The sequence below is a fragment of the Sus scrofa genome, chromosome 9 (assembly GCF_000003025.6).
Source record: "Sus scrofa isolate TJ Tabasco breed Duroc chromosome 9, Sscrofa11.1, whole genome shotgun sequence".
In the NCBI taxonomy this organism is placed as follows: Eukaryota; Metazoa; Chordata; class Mammalia; order Artiodactyla; family Suidae; genus Sus; species Sus scrofa.
In genome coordinates, this window is record NC_010451.4 from 78,074,124 (window position 1) to 78,091,497 (window position 17,374).

General features: G+C 37.0%; 1 protein-coding gene and 1 long non-coding RNA gene across 6 annotated transcripts in view; one reads left to right on the forward strand and one right to left on the reverse strand.

The window, feature by feature from the left end:
• UMAD1 (UBAP1-MVB12-associated (UMA) domain containing 1) overlaps positions 1–17,374 on the forward strand; it is a 221,325-nt gene that overhangs the window by 159,179 nt on the left and 44,772 nt on the right. The gene's annotated exons all lie outside the window — the stretch shown is intronic.
• LOC110262233 overlaps positions 1–17,374 on the reverse strand; it is a 163,853-nt gene that overhangs the window by 18,973 nt on the left and 127,506 nt on the right. For 2 of the 3 annotated variants that reach the window (XR_002347051.1, XR_002347049.1), the window contains exon 1: positions 15,234–15,873. The exons of the other annotated variant lie outside the window; for it this stretch is intronic. This is a non-coding gene — a long non-coding RNA (uncharacterized LOC110262233). Of the gene's footprint in view, positions 1–15,233; positions 15,874–17,374 lie in introns of those variants that run through there. 3 annotated transcript variants of the gene reach the window in all.

Here is a 17,374-nt window from a genome sequence, read left to right on the forward strand (position 1 = left end):
TAATTGACGTTAATTTCTACCCATTCAAGGACTGTTTAATGTCGCAGATCACATTTTAAATTAGTTAAAAAATCATTCCCAGTGTGAATTCATAAATTTTCTCTAACACCAGGTATATAATAGAAAGTGTATGTACTAGAACCGCCTCACGTAAAAGCTAAAAGCCATAATTTTTTTTTTTTTTTTTTTTTAAGTAATAGCAACCCAGGTTTTCTCTGCCTTTTTATGCCTCTTGGAGAAAGAGAAAAAATTGGCATATAAGTACTACACCTAAGAGCACAGTGCCAGTGGACTGAAGTACCATTTACATAATAATAAAAAGCCCCTGAAAACTTTCTCAGAACTTCTGAACTGAAAAGAGTCAGTAAACTGTTGCATAATCCTACTTCTTAAGTCGGTTTCGGTTGGAGAATAATTTGAAGAACATGCTGTTTCTTTGTTCATGCAGATATTCTGGGACTTATTACTAGAGCAAGCTCGCTCATCAGAGAGCTGATGCTCCTATCTCGTTGGCCCAGTCCTTCCCACACTGCCTTCCCTGAACTGGTTTTCAGCCTGACTGAATAATTGTACGAAACTGTTGTGTGAAGGAGACCATGACAGTTATTATGGAGGAAATACCAACACATTGTCCACTCCTTACCTAGTTGCCCTGCGGGAAGTCCCTTTTAGGTCTTCTGATTTCTTATTGTTTTCTTGCTAACAGAAAATATTGTTTCACCTGAGGCAGTAATACTTTCCTTTTCTCCTGGCCACTGTGACTTCTGTACCTAGTTTTTTTTTTTTTTTTTTTTTTTTTTTTTGGTGCCATTTTCCCTTGGTAGGAGGAAGCTCAGACCTAAATATACAGCTCATTTTAGGATTCTCTAGGATCCATATCTGCCTACCTTATTTTCCCCTTATCTCATGCTCCTGTTTTGTATTTTTCCTGGTTAGGATTTTTAAATTTATTGTGAATCTTCTTGTTGGCTGCTTTGGGTTCATGGTGTAGAAGAAAGGGTTAAAATATGCATATATATGTATATTTATATAATAAAACAAGCCTACATTTAAAGTGTGCTTTTTAAATAGGTTATAAGAGATATACGTAATTCCCAAATTTAATTCTCTCTCACTCCTCTTTTCAAAAATTATACGCGATAAAATCATGAGTTGTTTTACTGTGAAAATGTGTGTGACGTTGGACACCTTTCTTAATCTCTCTCTCCCATGCCTCAGGCACACACTGATTTCCAGTTAAACATGATTTCTTCAGGTCATTGTTGAAAGGAGTCTCCTTTCCAGATCATCAGCTCCGTCCAGCTGCTTTCAGGCAGAGCGTACCTAAGGCATCTGCAGTTCTTTCTACTTGCCACATCAGCCACTTCATGGTTTCCTGCCGTACACACTGTTTTTTTCATGTCCTAGATACACTTTTTAGACGGTTTCCCAGTTGAATTTTTGATATCAGTATGGAAGAGCTAGGAGAAGTACTACTTAATTTAGAGAGACATTGTCTTGGGAGTGATGGTTCTTCACAGCAGTGAGTTCATAGAACTGCAGTAGCATGGAGAGCTGCTAGAATGTGAACATTATCATCAGACAGACCACTGTGCTCGCCATGTATCACTATGGTATGTTTGATAAAGTACTTAGCCTCTTAGATATTTATGTCCTTTGCTCTAAAATGAGAATGACACTCCTTACCCTGCAGGGTTACTGTAAGAATTAAATGAGTCAATATGTAATATTTATTTTCATGTCTGTATACACAGTATCTGACATACTTGACACTCATTAAGGGTTTCTTTTTAAATTGGAAGGAAATTGTGGTTGACATCTTGATACTCATGCCAAAGTCAAGTTGAAGAGATTAAATCAGGAATTGGCTCAGATGAGACTTAGACCTGAAAGACAGTGGCTTAAATTTAGAGCTTTATTTTTTGCATGTGATGAGAAGTCTGGTGGAAGGTGACAGAAGTATTATTTCAGGAAGTCAAGTATGTCAAGGCTAATGTTTTATGAGTCGATCTTTTCCTCGCATCTGCAATATAGCTGTTGTAAATCCAGCCATCATACCTATTTTCCAGGAAGCTGGAAAAATGGAGATAGCTGAGAGAGAATAAAACTACCTATGTCTAGAAACTTTACAAATAATCTCTTAACAGAGTTCTGGGCCCTAATGTTTCATATACTAGGCTACCCCTAATGGCACAGGAACCTGGGAAATATTTTTCACTTGGCACTTTGCTACACTTTGCAAAGTTAGGGTACAGATTTTTCAGAAAAGCAAAGCAAAGGTTTTGTGGTCAGTCTGGTACTGTTATTGGTTATATGACCTTGGGAAACTGATGTTCCTGAGACTTGGCAGCACCTTCTATAAAGGATGTAGATAAGATAGCCTACCTCACTGGTAAAAATTAATGGGATAATATATGTAAAATTCCTACCAGCACCATACTTATTGTAGATTCAAAAAATAATAAGTAAATGGTCCTTCTTTATTTCCTAGCTCTCTTTGACTACTCAAAGCCTTTCTGCCTTCAAACAGAATCCAGTTATCACCTATGGGTGTTTCTATTTCCTCATGTTTATTGTTGGAAAAATGAAGCCTCTAAAAGCAAAACAGGATTTCTGCATCAGAAACTGTTTATAGTCTATCCAATATTCATCTTCCCTTTCTTCCTCTTCTCCACTCTCAACCCAGTTGATCACCAGATCACTTTGGTTCTACCTCACTAATCTGTCCTGCCCTCTCCCTCACCACTACAACTGCAGTGGTTCAGGCCTTACTGTCTCTCAAATGGACTACTGCGAAGAGTTTCTGAAGTAGCTTCCTGATCCCTAGTCTTACTCTCATTCAGTCTGTCTGCCACAGATCTGACCATGTAGTTGTCTTACTTGGTGATTCATCATTGTGTTCTCTGTACCTAGCACTGTAGCCTTTCAGTTAGCTAGTACCTGTGTAGCCTGTTCTAGGGTGAACCTACAAGTCCAAAGTGAATGAAAGAGAATTTCAACACTAGCACACCAGACCTCCAAAAACCCTCAGAAATCACAGTTGTGTAAAAGGACCACTGAATCAGACCAGAAAGAGGTGCACCATTTTTAGTGGGATAGGTCTCCGTGAGTGTTACTTGTTTTTTAAAACCTCTGCCTCATGTCTATTGACATTGAAAACCAAAACTGGAGTCTGCGCTTTCAACTTAAGTGGTTGTAGTTTTGCTGTGAAAGAAAAGTGGATTCAGATTCTGGTATAGTGTTCTTTAGTCATCAGACGATCCGATGAGTAACTGCATTTTATCATTGCCTAACTAAAATCTGATTAGTCTGGCTAATGGATTATAATTTCCTAGTTTTTTACCCAAGTGCAATTTGAACTCTCAGACCCTTTTATTTATTTCAATAAATATTTCTTAAAGACTTATTTTGGGCAAGGCTCTGTTAAGCATTTTTCTCCATGTCTAAAAAATTGGAGATTATTACTCTGTTGAAGATTTGTGGTTAAAAAAAAAAAGTTGTATTGTACATCTGAAAGCTCATCAGTGCAAGGTCATACAAGATAGTTGACTATAATTGAACATCAGGTTTGGAGGCTGTAAGTGAGGCAGTCACCCTTCAAGCAAATTTTAGGGCATCACAAAGCTAACCGTCAATTAACCAAATGAATCAGTTAACCATACTACTACTTTCCTTAATCTAGTTAAGAGCTGTGAGGAGTTTTACTAATCCAGAAAGTTGGAGCTAGAGGAGAGAGTGAGATCAGAGAATAATATGAGAATTACAGGCTAAATTATAGATAAATTATGGATAAAAGCATAATGAGAATGTTTAGTTTTTCTGACATAGTTAAATATATTAATCTCAATATAAGTGAGTACGAGGAACATTCTATTTGTATCTCAAGATCTTTTTTGGTATTGATTATAAAACGTATAATTCCACTAACTTTTTGGTTTCTAATATATTAGAACTGGGCTGGAATTGTCAGTCAAGTCAAAACCCAAACTTGAAATTAAAGTTTTCTAACAATAAATGTGCAAGAAGAAGAATACAAATGGCATTCATTTTGAAAAACATATTAAACATTTTACGTTTTGACTATTCATATTTGAGGACTAAATACTGGCATCTCTCTGGCATTTATTTCTCTACTAATGATCATCCCTGCTTCAGTTCTCGAAGATGGCTTGTTGGGTTTTGGTTTTGCATGCAAGCCCTTAAGCGGTCCTTTGTAGTTTCATAAGGGCCGAAGAGCTTATTAGCCTAGAATTTAGTGTTTTTAGGTACTCATTTGTTCGTAGTTATTCTTTTCTTGATTTTTTGGAACTCTTTTCATGAGGAAACTCCATGATTCTTACCAATTAGTCATAAACCAGTTTAGATTTAGGAATTACATAATTTACTATTTTGGAACACTATTCAAGCAGCAAATGGTAAAGATGGGGAAAATTCCTTGAATATTGGGTAATGTGGCTGATCCTCAGAAAAACGCAAACTCCTGAAATTTGTGGCAGGTTCAGAAATATGGCCATGTAAAACAAGTAGTTTAATAGATAGATAATTGTTATTAATGAAAATTAGGCATGACCTCTTAGAATTCAATCCCTGTTTCTAGTCGTATAGCTTTTACTGAGTTTATTAACAAAAAGAATAAGTAACCTCACAAGTGGCTTAAGATTTGACCTGCAGGTAAACATTAGGTAGTAATTAAGGGTAAAGCCCCCCCCCCCGCCCCGCCCAAGTTTGTGAAATTTTGACTGCATTGTCTAATGTGGTTGCTAGTTGCCACATGTAGCTATTGAGCACTTGGAATCGACTAGTAGTGTGAATTCAGATGTGCTATAAGTGCAAAATACATGGTTTCAAAGACTTAGTATAAAAAAGAAATGTAAAATATTTCAGTAATATTTTATGTTTATTACATGTTGCCATGATAATATTCCACATATATTGAGTTGGGGGGAAAAGATTATTAAAATTAATTTCACCTGTTTCTTTTAATGTTCTTACTATGGCTAACAGAAAATTTAAAATTATACATGTGGTTTGCCTTATAGTTTTACTGGACAATGCCAGTTTAATAGGTTAAAAATCCTTGGTATGGATAGTAACTTTAGTTATTAGCATGTTTGAGTCACCTTTTAATCTCTTGAACAGTCAAACCTTTTGGAAGTCTGGGAAGCCCAATCATTCTTTTGCTTTCTTCAAGGGCTGCACCTTGAAGCAGCTGTTCTTTCCAATTGCCAAATCTGAATGAGTTGACTGATAGCAATTGATAGATAGTTCTGGAAGGGATAAATGCTGCTTTGTGCCCAAATGAATGAACTGCACCTACTGTTTCTCTGCTTTCCACCTCTTCCCCTGATGGCTTTTACATGGTTGTTAATTGGTTGATATTTATAACAACATAAATCTAAATTCATGCAGGTTTTCAAAGACCCAATTCAGATATCACCATATACCATAACTTATGCTATGTCACAAATTATCATGGCTCATCATCTTGTTTACAGCCCTTGAATAATACTGTCACATTATATTATTACATATCATTATTGATAATAAATATCTATAACCAAAAATGAATTTTTGTAAGAAACCATTCAAAGCAGAACCTACATGCTGCAGGAGTGGGAAGCAAGAATTATGAGTAATCAATCTCTCTTTCCTTTGGGAAAAGAAAACATATAAAATCTATATGTACTTTATTTTAAATTCTTTAATTTATGAACTGTTTGATACTAACGTGAAGGGTTTTAGAGCACTGAGTTTAGTAAAATGAAGTCACATTGTGCTGGGCAGGAAGAGGCAGTTGGAGAGACATTGGTAATAATAAAACCTGTAAAGGTCATTCTGTGAAAATAAATGTAATACTTGAATTACTCAGTCATTTACTTTCTCTAAAAAAAGTAATAAGTTAATCTTGTTCCAAAAAAAACCTCCAAGACTGGTAGTTTTCTTTTTAATTCCTTTCATCTTAGGCAATCTTTTGTATATCATGCAAAAGGCCATACAATTAGCATGAAATGAGAGAGCGCTTTTTAAATTTGATGAATAAGGGCTCTTTTTTCTCCAGCTGTTATGCATGCAAGGTGGAGGTCTGTATCGCACCAGCAGACAGACTATTTGGTATCTACCCCATAAGTAGCTCCCAGTTTTTATATCTGTGCCTTAATGAGGAAAAAGGTCTGGAAGTAATAAAAGTGAGCTTAAAGTGCATAAAAAATAGCCACAATGCTTTAGTGTAATGCTGCACAGTTCCCAGATTTGGACATTTGGGCTTTCCACCTTGCCCTGGATTCCAGAGATGGCCCTGTCACTCTTTTTCTGGCAGTCAATTGAGGACATATTAGTAAGACCTCCATGAACATGAAAAACTTTTTGGGAGTGGATCTCTTTTCCGTCGTTTATCATGAAAGTGTGCTTTGTTAAAATTTTTTTTCCAAGTGTCATCTCTTTAGAAAAGTTTTTATGCCTCTATATTCTTGTGGGTTGTTTGCTTTTTAGAAATACTTGTCTTTGAAGTTGTAATACTTATGTTAATGGACATTATTAATCCTTTTTAAAAAATGTTAATATACTGTTTCATTAGTTAGGAGTGCTCCACGCTCCCTTTGTTGTTTTAAATGGCACAGTTTTTAAAGATGAAATTTCCAATATTGTTGGGAAGGTTTTTGTAAGTTACTAGCCATTTATGTGCACATTTTTATATTGTTGTGCTTTATAATTCCCTCATATTTAGGTAAAACTTTTTCGTATTGCATAAAAGAAACCAGAATGCCACAAATAAGATACACAGGCCATTAATTTAGCCAACCTTCGCCCCTTAACTTCTGTAACCAAAACTACCAGATTTAGCTAATCAAAACACTGGATGCTCAGTTAAATATGAATTTCAGATAAACAACAGATAATTTTTCAGTGTAAGTTTGTCCCATGCTATATTTACACAATACTTAAACTTTAAAAATCACCAATGTTGGCTCTGGGAACCATAACCACAACACAGCTAATTAAAACTCAGAGACCTCCTGAGTCAGGTAAGGTCTGTGCTTCATCCTTTTGCACAGTAGTCTTTGCTGATCATACTATTCCAACCCAGCACTTAGGGATATCATAATATAGCTACTGTTCTCTGAAACTCAGAGTGCTTCAATTATGTTTTCTCATTTATCTATATTTTTTGGGCAGACTAGAAAGGGCAAACCCTCATCTACCCTACTTATTTTAAAAAAGAAGGAAACGTTCTTTTATAAAGTGGTAATACTGATTCTAAAAGCTAGACACCTAGACCAGAAAAATTAGTTTCCTTTAGTTAATACTGTAATTACAATAGAATTTCCTTTGAGGTGCAGTTATTGAAATGAAATATAAGAAACTATAAGACTATTCATAAGATATTTACTAGCATGCCCCCTATTTGCGTAGTACTGTGTGCTCAGTGCCACGGAGATGAGTAAATTGCTTTTGCCCTCAAGTATTTTATTAGTCTAATAGTCCAGGACACAGACATATGAAAATTTAAGTAATGGTATATTAGTGCATATGATTAAGTGATAATCATATGGTAATACAATATAATCTGTCATATAATATAGACCAAATTCTATAGCAGAAGTTCAGATTTCAGAGCATCATCACTGTGGCTTCAGTGGCCAAGGAGGACCTCCTGCAAAAGGTGGGAGATGAGTAGATTGGGAGCGGCAGACAAGAATGGCAGAGGCAGTCCCCCACCTTGACTTGTACCATTCTTTGTTTTAGGATATTTATATCAATATATTTTATGTAGTTATATTTTTAAGTATTTTTGGTATTTAAAATATTTGTTTTTAAAAAATTGACCTGTTATTTTTCCTTTTTTAAAGTTCTATTTAAGTATAATTGATTTACAGTGTTGTAATTTCTGCTGTATAGGAAAGTAAATCAGTTATTTTTATACACACATGCATACTTTTCAGATTCTTTTTTTTTTTTTTTTTTTTTTTTGCCTTTTCTGGGGCCACACCTATGGCATATGGAGGTTCCCAGGCTAGGGGTCTAATTGGAGCTGTAGCCTCCGGCCTACACCACAGCCACAGCAACGCAGGATCCAAGCCACATCTGCGACCTGCACCACAGCTCACGGCAACGCTGGATCCTTAACCCACTGAGCAAGGCCAGGGATCAAACCCACTACCTCATGGTTCCTAGTTAGATTCGTTAACCACTGCGCCATGATGGAAACTCCACTTTTCAGATTCTTTTCCCATATAAATTATCGCAGAATGTTGAGTTGAGTTCCCTGTGCTATATAGCAGGTCCACATTAGCCAGTTATTCTATATATCACAGTGAGCATATGCCAGTCCCAGACGCTGACTCCTTTTCCACCCCTCCCCTGAACTATCCCCTTTGGTAACCACAAATTTGTTTTCAAAGAATTGACCTAAGTTTTAAATTGATACATATAAAGAGAAAATTTTACACCAGTGTCATAAATGTAAAACCAACTTTCCTTGAAAACTAAAAGATAACTTAAGAAAATGATGATATTAAGATATTTAAATACAGGAAGTTCTCTTATGGCACAGCAGGTTAAGGATCTGGCATTGTCATTGCAGTGGCTCAGGTCACTGCTGTGGTGCAATTTCAGCCTCTACCTGGGAACTTCCACATGCCACGGGCAAGGCCAACAAAAAAAAAAAATGTTTAAATACATAATGAAGTAGAAGTAATAGTAAACGCAAATCAAATTAAGTTTTTAACAGGGGAAATAGAATGTCCTGTGATCACGCAGTAGTAAAGGGATATTGGGCTCAATGGCTTGTTGCTTCAGAGATGAGGTTTTACATGCAATATGACAGTTGATTCTCAGTGCTGAATCAGCAGCAAAAAAAAAAAAAATCTCAATTCACAGATATATAAAATTGGAAATATATAAGTATGTTTAACACTACCTCTCATAGGTTGTTTGTAGAATTAGTTTTTAACCAAAATGGTGTAGGTGATTTTTTTGTTTGTTTGTCTTTTTAGGGCCGCCCCATAGCATATGGAGGTTCCCGGGACAAAAGTTGAATTAGAGCTGCAGCTGCTGGCCTGCACCACAGCCACAGCAATGCCAGATTCAAACCACATCTGTGACCTACACCATAGCTCATGGCAATGCCAGATTTTTAACCCACTGAGCGAGGCCAGGGTTGAACCTCCATCCTCATGGATACTGGTCAGATTCGTTTCCACTGAACTATGACAGGAACTCCCTGTGACTTTTTTTTTTGGACAAGCATTTGTTTCATAAGAGCAGTACTCTTCTTTTGAATGCGTCAGGTTATTGAATAATGTTCTGAAAGTGGTGGAATCAAAGAGTTTCTTTGGCATTCACTACTGCCGTCTTTTTGGGAAAATACTTATGAAAAGCTTTTCTGAAGTTCAAAATATTTTCACTGAACTCTCCATTTGAGCTTCATTCCAGTGTTTTAAGAAGCAAAGGGGTTGTTTATAGTTGCTGGTTGGCCAAGTGGATAAATGAGGTTAGAAGACTGCTCCCCAGAGCTCTGGTGTTCTGGATTCACTTTCAGTAGTGACAATAAAAGCCATTGTTTAGTGCTCTCCCACTATGCTTAGATACTGTGCTAAGTGCTGTGGTATATCATTTAATTCTCCCCATTTTTACTGTTAAGAAAACTGATGCTTAGAAAAGTAAAATACCAGGATAACTTAGCTAATGTGTAGCTCAGCTTTGAATTCAGATTGACTCAAACACTGAACTGCCAAGTCACTGTCACTGAGTCATAATTCAAGGCCACAGCTCTACATAAGGCTTTCCAGAGCCTCTAGTCCTGAGCTCACTGCAGCTAGGTCATTCCCCAGGGCTCCCCCGCCCCTTGTGGGCACACACACATGTGCTCACATGTGTAGCTGGTGAGGAGCTGCCACTAAAGGCTTTGATCCAGAAAGAAAGGAGCTAGCCCCTGCCCTGCCTGGCCTGCCTTCCAGCCTGCCTACCTTCTTGGCCATGAAGCCCTCCTGAACCACAGCCTCTCACTGTGCAACTAGTGCTACAAACCCTTATTCCACAGGATCACTGACCAGGAGATCAGACGTGAAATGGCCCAGATCATCTAGGGCACTGAATGCCAAATCTGAAACTTTGACCTTCATTTTGTGTGTGACTAGGATGTCCCTGACAATAATGTGATCTTTAAATTAGGGTAGATAAAAATCACTGGTTTCTTTTCAAAACACAAACATGGAACACTATAACAAGAGGTAAAAAATTCTAATTATGTAGTATTGACCATATAGTCATGTCATTTACTAAGGAAACTTCGTGTGTTGCAGTATCTCCCAAACATTTTCTTGTTTTCCCTGTCCATAGCAGTTCTTAGCACGGGTACGAATGAGGGCTTGTCTTTGGATTTAACAGCTGGCAATTTTTCATAACAACAAACATGGCAAGAAGGGTAATTATTTAGGAAATGGATTTTTCCTGGCGAAATATTTAAATTGTCATTTAATGAGCATCAGCAATCATTTACTGATGTGCATTTAACAGGCAGTCTAATACTAACAGCAATAAGTTCTGCATATTTGTGGAACAAGTGATTTCTTTTTTTTTAATTTTTTTATTATGGTCTATTGTCAGTGTTCTTTTAATTTCTGCTGTGCAACAAAGTGACCCAGTTATACATATACATATGTTCTTTTTCTCAAATTATACTCCATCATGTGGGAACAAGTAATTTCTATTTGACTTTCATTTTTATTTCATTTTTAAAGTTATTAATTTAACCAGGAATTTTTAAGCATCCTCTATGATCATAGTTTCACATTATGCCTGGCAGTGTGGCAGGGAGATACAAAGACACTTAGTGGGTACAAATCCTTTTGAATCTCTGGGGGAAAAATTAAAGCTCATTTCCTTTTTTATAAATGTAAATGAACAGAAAAGAGGAAAATGCAGAAACCTGAGCTAGAAACATAACCACGGTGCTTTATGTCTCATATCCTGAGTCTGGCAGAAAAATTGCACATTTCATTTTTATTGCAAAGAAAGATACATTTCCTGTTCTGATATAACTTAAAAAGAATGATTTATACTTTTCATTGATGAAAAATATTTATGACACAAATATTTACTAATGAAAAATATTTGTAAGTATGCTATTTATGAAGAATATTTATGATATGTTAATTTGGTTGACACTAGTCCCTAGGATGATACTGGAGCCTTCTGGATGTCCTTGTTTGGGTAGATTTAAGGGTTCGAGTCATGTTCAAGGCACCGTTTTCCTCACATTTAATTATTCATTAGGTCCTGTCAGAAACACTCTTGTTTGTCCTCTCCTTTACCTTTCCTGTGCCAGGACCAGAGACCAGACCCTCCTCATTACTCATCTGATGTATCACAGAGTCTCCCAATAGAGTTTTCTGTCTGCTGACGTTTGCCTTTCTGATCTCTCCTTTACATGGTGTCAGAGCTTTGTACTTAAAAAAAAAAAAAAAGGAAAGAAGAAAGGAAAGAAAGAAGAGTTGTATTTTGTATTCTTATCTTTCCCTCCTCCGATATATTATTTATAAGAATAATTATAAAAAATAAAAAATAAATGAAAATAATTATAAATCAATCCCTCAAATGTATGTCTTGTTAAGAATGAATCCTCATATTGCTCTTATTCTTAAAAAAGGTATTAAGGTGACACAGATATTAACGATATGCATTTATGAAGATATTTATTTGTACTGAGTTAGCTACTCTGGGCTGGTATCAATTGGATGCTCCTGAATGGTAATTTGTTATAAATTTGCAACAGTTTGAATTAAGGTAATGTTAACTTTACTCTGTTTTAGGCCCTTACCTCATGTCTTTATGTCTGGCATGTCCTCATCTCACTGCTGCTATAGCCAGAATATTCTGAGTACCCTCTCTTGCATAAACTTATTCCTCCTCTGTATTTTTGAAAGTACCATTCATTGGGGGATGCATCATATAATTTTCTGGACTTTTGTGGTGTGTTATCTGAAATATTTGATCATAAAATCAGAAGGAACAAAAAAGTTCTACTTGTTGGCTCCATTCTAGATGCTTTCTATGTTTCTTTGAATAAAAGAAGGCAAAGTTAGAGTTTTCTTGTGACACAGCACTTAAGGATCCAGCATTGTCACTGCAGCAGCCTGGGTTACTGCTGCAGTGCAGGTTCAGTCCCTGGCCTGGGAACTTCCACATGCTGCAGGTGCAGCTTGAAAAAAAAAGTCAAAGTAGTGTGTAAATCACAGACCGGTTTTCAGTCTTCTAAAATTTGATTACTTATTTTTGTATTGTTTTCAGGCTCATTTTTGCTGATTATGTGAACCAGACTCCCCATCGAATCTCCCTGGTGACTGGGGCCAGTGTTCAGAGCTAGGGGCTGGGAACTCTAATTCCCTTTGTGGCTTTTTGACAATTACCTAGCTTTCCTGTATTTCCTTATTGACACCGTTGGGATAATCGCCTTTCATACCTCATAGGAGTATTGTAAGATTAATTAATGTTTGTAAAGTGTTTTCAGGATCAAGTTGAAAGGTATTAATTTGTAAGCATGTGGTATTATTATAATTATTAGTAGTAATAGGGATGGTTGTTTAATGCAAATTTTCATCTAAGTGTAGTGTCATATTTTCAAAGGACAATCTCTTTCTTTGTGGCCAGATGTGGATACAATTAACCCTTCACCCTTTATTTTGAAGATACAATTAGCCAATTGTGTGTGCAATTAGACGTGTATGCAGTTTTTGCCAGAACAACTAATTACAGCCTTGGTAAAAGTCCTTTTGGAAACGCTGGCCCTTTGAATCTTGACTGTCCCTATCTGTGTAATAAGCAATTTGTGCCATGCAGCCTCCTGAACATTGAAGAATTGCTTTTGCTGTTACTGGAGAAAGATTTTACTTTCTTGAGGCCATAGCTTTGTCTTTTGCCATCAAGCCTAAAAAGCCTTTCACGTAGTTCTGGTTTCAATGGTTTTATTGATTTTTCTTAATCTTGACATTCAGCTGAAAGATTTTCCACAGACTGCATTTTGTGAAACAGGTTTTTCTTTTGTAATTTTTCCCCCCTTGAAAACTCCATTTTCTTTCTGTCTTTAATCCAAACATATCATCTCATATCCCCTTTACTGAAGATGTGAGTAAGGAACAGATTAGTACTGATCCCCTCTTCCCAGATATGGCCTTGTGACATCATTTTACAGGGGACTTTTAATCACTATAATGTAAATTCTATTCATACGGGAGAGCAGAAAGAATACTGAAGAGACCAGGAAGATACTGTTATATCCATCCATTTGTCTCTTCTGATAGCCTGTTATTAAGTGAGAGGGGAATGTTCATGGCTTTTAATGGTAAGTTTAAAAGCAGCCTCTTTTAAGATGTGTACTCTTTAACACTTCTTGTCACTGATAATCCTCAAACTCGACTTTGAGTACGGCAGCATCCTACCACCACGGGAGATTCAGAGATGAGCAAAGAACACTTGTCCCCTTCTAAGAGGTTAGAATAAAGGGATGCAGCTAAGAAAGGTGCTCAGGTCTGCAGGCTGCAGCAAATGCTGTACAAAGTGCTGGTGGGGCAAGGATCGGTAGAGGCAGTGATCCCACTGATCAGGCAGGGGCATTCCCAGAAGCTTCTGTGGAGCTGCATTTGGGTTAGGACTTGAAGGATAAGTCAGCTTTTGATAGACAAGAGGGAACCAAGGTACTAAGCTGCTAAAACGGAGGCAGGTTCAGGGAGAGTGATTGGTTTGGGAGAGCCGTAGTGGCCTTGTAAAGGAAGTGGGAGGAGATCAGACTGGATCAATAGCCCCCGGCCACATCATGGAGGGCCCTGAAAGGTAGGCAGAAAAAGTTATTCAGCTGGCAGCATGAAGCCACTCTATGGTTTTGATAGAGTGATGTAACCAGAGCCACACTTTAAAATTAAGCCAGCCCTAGCATGCCAGATGAAGTACAGCCAGGACAGACCAGAGGAGAGGAGATGTATGCAGAGATGTCACCAGAATTAAGACCAGAGTCATCCTTGGAGGGTTAGCATTGGGAGTGAAAAAGAGAATTCTCATATACATGAGGCAGGAGTTAGTATTTCTTGGTTTTGGCAGCTGTCCTGACATAGAGGTGAAGCACAGGAAGGAGCTGGGTCAAGATGACTGGGAGGAAAGAGGGAAATACCTTTCATTGAAAGAGTGATGTCAGGAGGGCGGGGGGAAGATTTAAGAGAACTCACTTAGGAATCACCACATGATGGCCTGTTTAGCCAAACAGACGAAGATAGTAGGACAGAAGAAGATTCATTCTAGATATGCAATGTAATGTTTCCACTAAGACTAGTGGAAAAGAATTTTATCTCAACAGCAAAATCAATTTGTATTGCTGAGGCATCCTATTAACATGGCCAGTGAGAGAATAAACAGAAAGCTCGAAGAAATTAAACAAGTAAATTTCTTGGAGCCTATAAATGTCTATACCTTGAAAAACTGACTGGAAAGCTATACATATATGTTAAATGTCCAAAACACACCTCTCTGATAGGCTTAAAAAATATCTTTAGTCACTGAAAAACAGCTGGAACATTGGTGGCTAGTTTTTCAAGTTTCTATTTGCAACATTTGGAATGAAGCAGCCAGAGCAAGACAGTATTCTCGTATCTAAATCTTGGGAAAATCTGTTCTCCACCCCATTCTATCAAATACTGGTTTCCAAGGAGGTTCTATGGATAATTTATCATGCCATCAACCTCAAGAATGTGGAGTTCTACCCAAGCATCTCAAACATCCCTAGATGACCTGATACGATTCCACCATCCTTAAATTCCTTACCCTTTTCCCCATTCTTTTAACATTTTCAGGCCTTCCTGTGTCACTGAACAATAAATCTCATAATTCTGGAAAGAATTACCATTTGTTTTTGTAAAAGTCTTATCAACCTAAATTTGTGAAATGAAAAGTCCATAATCTGTATGTTAGATGCTCCATGCACATAATTTCGGTTACCTTTCTCTAGTAATGAGGCATTGTAGAAAGACTGTGTTTTAGAATAATATCTAGTTACCTTTTCAGTAAAATACAAATAGTAAATCTTCATCCTTCCAGTTGTTTGGGCTGAATCTTCAGAGTTATGCTGACTCCTCATACCTACATCCAGGCCACCTGCAAATTCTGTTGCCTGTACCTTCAGATACATCCAGAATCTATCACTTCTTGCCCCCTTCACTGCCACCTCTGTGCAAGCAGCCATCTCCTACCTGGGTTACCACAGTAGTTTCTTAACTCCTCTCTTCCACCCTTGGTCCTTTCTTCTCAGCTGTGCAAAGGACATAGTGCTTCTTTTCACACCTAAGGCAGATCATTTTGGATTACAAGCCAGAGTCTTTGACTATAACCTCAAGGCCCTAGACAGTCTGGTCTCTCTCTCTTAGATGGTAACCTCTCTCTTACTCCCAGTTTCTTTTGTTCATGCTGCTCCAGCCTTAGTACCTCCTGGCTGTTCTACCCCTGCCTCAGTGCCTTTGCATTGGCTGTTCTGGCCTGGGACACACTGCCCTCATCACCTAGGAGTGTTTGTTCAGTTATCATCATTTCCAAAAAGGCTTTCCTGACTGACTTTATTTAAAATTGTTAACTCCCCACCTCAACATTCTCCATCCCTCCTATCTGCTTTATTTTTCTTTATAGCACCTCTTACTGTCTACTACTAGACAATATATTTCATCTGATTTTATTGTACGTCCTTCCTAGTTTTTATAACAATGCTTGGCATAGTGGAGGTGCTCAGAAAATATTTGTGAAATGAATGAAAACAGACATACTTTTAGGCACTGACTTTTTTTTTTGTCTTTTTGCCATTTCTTGGGCCGCTCCCGCGGCATATGGAGGTTTCCAGGCTAGGGGTCAAGTCAGAGCTGTAGCTGCCAGCCTACGCCAGAGCCACAGCAACGCGGGATCCGAGCCGCATCTGCGACCTGCACCACAGCTCATGGCAACACCGGATTGTTAACCTACTGAGCAAGGGCAGGGATCGAACCCGCAACCTCATGGTTCCTAGTCAGATTCATTAACCACTAAGCCACGACGGGAACTCCCGGCACTGATTATTATATTTATCTATACATCAGAACGTTTGTTCAATGTTACCCTTATTTTTTCCCTTTGAAGGCACAGCATACAGAGTTGCACACAGCATTCTGAAATCAAATTTTACATAGTTTTATGCAGAAAATTCATCATTACCTAACATGCGGTTGTAGAATTGTACTGCTCTAGTGTCTTCAGAAAACATTCTTCCATTTTGTGGTCCACATTCAGGCTTATGAGATCTTGCTGCAATGTATTTGTCTGTTTGAGATTGTATTACTTAGAAGGTATTAGTTAATCTGACAGTTACAAAAATGTTAGACCAGTCATAGTAATGGTTTCCAGACACTTAGACTTAAAATTTTTTTCCACTTAGAAAAATGTGTATCTATTCCCAATTTTTATTGCAATTCCACGAATTATTTTTCTAACAGCTTTCAGAGAAGAAAGCTTGTCAAAAAACTTTTTTTCTAGTGGAATCCAGTAAGTAGTAATGATTATTTTCTTTTTTTTTAAATTGAAGTATAATTGATTTACAGTGTTGTGTTAATTTCTGCTGTGCAACAAAGCGATTGAGTTAATGCATTCCTTTTTAAAATATTCTTTTCCACTATGATTCATCCCAGGATGTTGAATATAGTTCCCTGTGCTATACAGTAGGACCTTGTTTATCCCTTCCACATGTAATAATATTTTCTGATTAAACAATACAAGTATACTTAGAAAATACTGAGGCACAGAGTTATTTATATGCATATAAAATACACACATTTATACATCAAAGGAGTAAAAATTATTCACGTATACTACATCCTTATTTATGTTTTATCTACCTAATCTATCAAAGACTATTAGCAGTATGTTAGTGACTGTCACTCATCATCATCATAATTCTATCATTTTCTGTCTGTATCTCTATCTTTTTGTTTTGTTTTGTATATATTGATCCTCTTATTTGATATAACAGGATTTGGGACTTTTAAATTTCATGACATATTTTGTCTTTTAGCAACAACAAAAATATATGTTATGTATCTATATTATTGAGTGAAAGATTCTTTAAATTCTATAGCGCTTTATAATTTTCAAAAGTTTCACACACATGACTTCATATAATACCATAATAATCCTTTTTCCTTCCTAGCCTATATTTCTTCTACATATTTTTTAGGTATTTTGATATTACTTTTTTACCTGACATTTTGATTGTAACCTCTATATTCTTTTTTGCCTTTTTATTTTTAATCTTTCATTGTGATTTCTAGTCATTCATTCATTCACTGATTGATACAAGACATATTTATTGAGCTTC